At 38.3% G+C, this 3,062-nt stretch overlaps 1 long non-coding RNA gene across 1 annotated transcript; it reads right to left on the reverse strand.

Moving 5' to 3' along the window:
- Positions 1-1,145: 1,145 nt before the first annotated feature.
- LOC141581992 (uncharacterized) lies at positions 1,146-2,036 on the reverse strand. The gene is made up of 2 exons (XR_012514836.1): positions 1,870-2,036; positions 1,146-1,262 (listed from the first exon to the last, which is right to left on the reverse strand). It is a non-coding gene; the product is annotated as an uncharacterized LOC141581992 (long non-coding RNA).
- Positions 2,037-3,062: the final 1,026 nt, after the last annotated feature.

Below are 3,062 nucleotides of genomic sequence, written 5' to 3' on the forward strand. Positions count from 1 at the left end.
GAAAATAGAATGACGGTTCCATTTTCGTGTCAAATTAGTTGACACCATGCCCTCAAAAGAACCTTGATTTTTATATTATGCAAAACGAATTTCATTCCCAAGCTCCTGAATATGAATGTCTGTGACCTGTATGTAGGAGATGAAAATATGCCACCCCAAAATATGCCTGTTTGGCATAAGGATTATTTTGAGCTGATTATTTTGAGAAACTGCAGACACAGGAGAAGCTCTGAAAACAGAGTAAAACTTATCCTTTTGTAAGGAAAATTTACATCTGTAAAGGAAATCTCCGTTTCTAAGTGTCCTCTCTGTACCAGAATGAGAAGGATGACTATCATCAGAGACTCAGTAGAGAAGGCACCAATTTAGATCTGCATAACAAACTTTACCTTTGCTTACTGTGTTTTCCTGGGCATAACTGGCCTTCCCTCACCCGTCTTTCTTTGTTTCAGTGGAAGATAGGATTTAAGCCTGAATTCAAACACATGTCTTTGAGACTAGCTTATTTCTCCAAGTTTCTCACAGATATACAGAAGATATACATGTTATGAAACATCTGTTTTCCCTCGTTAATCTGTCTTTTGTTACAGGGGTCTGCCCCAGCTAAAAGATATGCAGAGTAGAGAGAAATATTTTCCCCCTACAGCCCCCAATACGTAATTTTATTCACTAATTTCTGGATCTTGATTTATTTATTATTAAAAGGTGTCAGATGAACCAAAATCACCCTAGTAAAGAAAGAATACGTAGAGAAAAAAGGTGAAAGACCGTCTACCTCATCCATCTGGGTTATCTGTGCCTTTGTTTACCTCTGACCGGGCTATTTCACAACTCTTCAGACACAGAAGTTACCTTGGAGAAAATTGATTGAAATGCAAATAATCTCTGTCCATGAAAATGCGAATTGGGTTTACTTGGATATTGACGAGTTTCGTCAGTTTTGCATTATTTGTAAATATATTTCACATTCCTTATTCAACTATAAATGTGTGTTTCTCTTTTGAACTCCTTGCAACATCTAGTCATCACCTCATTAATTCTGAGTTAAATAAAATCTTTGACACATTTATTTTATATTGTATAAAAGTTGTAATTTTATCCTCATTTAAAATGTATTCTTTAATGAATATAAACAGAAGACTTACGTGATTCATTGAGGAACACATCTGATAGTCATTGTCAAAAAAATCAGTCAATCAAAGATGGCTGTGTAAGCTTGCTGAGTGAAGAACAGAGTCCTGGGCATTTTTGAATCGCTTTTTCTGTTCAACAAAAAACAACTTACAAGGGTAGGCGCGATGGCTCACGTCTAATCTTAGAATTCGGGAGGCTGAGGTAGGCAGATCGCTTCAGCTCAGGAGTTCAAGACCAGCTGGGGGACATGGTGAAACCCCACCTCTACCAAAAATACAAAATAAAAATTAAAACTAGCCGGGTGTGGTGGTACACGCCTGTAGTCTCAGGTACTCAGGAGGCTGAGGTGGAAAGGACCACTTGAACCCGGGAGGCAGAGGTTGCAGTGAGCTGAGAATGCACCACTGTACTCCAGCCTGGGCAACAAAATGAGACCTCGTCCCAAACAAACAAACAAAAAAACAAAAACAACCTGCAAAGCTTCTAAAGCAACCTATCGTTCCCAGTAGCTACTCTGCTTTACTGGTGGTGAATCCATAGGCGTCTTCAGCAACTCAATTCTTGTCTCCTCAGAAGAAAGAATTCGACTGAGGGGCATAAAGCAGAAAAAAAAAAAAACCAAGGCAAGTTTCAGCCCCAGAGTGGAAGTTTATTTCAACTTTAAAACAGGGAAAAAAAAGTTCACTTGGAAGAAAACCAAGAGAGTGACTGCAGGTCAAAAAGAGAGTGTTTCACCTTGATCCTACGGTTTTGCAGACTGGCCTCTTTCCCATAATTCTTCTCTTAGGGTGGGCTTCCCGCATGCGCAGTGCCCTCCCTACGTCTGGGAATTGAGCTCACAGTGAGTTTAGAAGTTGGACAGATGCCCCTCTGATCCTTCCCTTTTTTCTGGTGGAGTGTCCCCGCAAGATCATAGTCTGCCAACGTGTCTCTTAGTACGCACGCCCAGGAGCTGCTTCCCCTTGGCATCTGCATTCAATTAACACTTTAATGTTAACAGCTGTGGATCATCAGGAGCTTGCCTCTCCCTGGCACTGGCTGCTAAATTATCATCGCTAGAGAGGCAGTGTGATAACTGTCAAACCATCACTGGACATTCCTAGTGGGTGGGGGCCAGAGCCTTCTCCTGCCCAGCTCATGCCTATCTAACTACCTGTAACAATAGAAATAAGTTGCTGACAGATCATAGGTAAGCATTAACCTAAAGGAAAGTAAGATCCGTCTAGAGGGCTTCTTGGAGAGATTTGTGAAGCAAGATTTCATTTAAATGAGGATGGTAGTATTAGTTCACTTCATCAGAGTGTATGTAAGACAAACTTTTCAATGTTTTTATTAAAATTTGGCTAATGTCTTTTGAGAAAGCAAAATATTGAAAAATGTTTTATTTTTAGTTTTATAATTGTATTTTAAAAATTATAGGAACACAACCATTCATCAACTTTTCTCTAGAGAGTATGTTGTTAAAATTTTAGGCCTTTCTTTTTACTGAATTTAATCTTATGTAATTACAGACTTGAGTATTTTATAGCTATAATACATTTCTAGTTATGTAACATTTTATGTAATTGAAATAATTATGTGGGAGGAATTTAGTCAACTCAACTGTATAACCATTCATGTAGTTTATAGAATTATAAAAAAGTTTTAAACACATTTCTATGTGAGTGTGTAGTATTTTTGCAAAAACAGCACCAAACTATAATCATGTAAGTAGCTGAAGGTTTTAATTATTTAATGAAGACTTAATTATTTAATTTAACTTAATAAATAATGACTATCTAATGAATATGACTAATGATGTTAGTGGTACCAAGTATAAGGATTTGTGTTTGTTTGTTTGGTGCGGTGGCTCACACCTGTAATTCCAGCACTTTAGGAGGCTGAGGCGGGCAGATCACCGGGTTTCGGGAGCTTGAAATCAGCCCGAC

Source organism: Saimiri boliviensis, chromosome 18 (assembly GCF_048565385.1).
Source record: "Saimiri boliviensis isolate mSaiBol1 chromosome 18, mSaiBol1.pri, whole genome shotgun sequence".
Lineage (NCBI taxonomy): Eukaryota > Metazoa > Chordata > Mammalia > Primates > Cebidae > Saimiri > Saimiri boliviensis.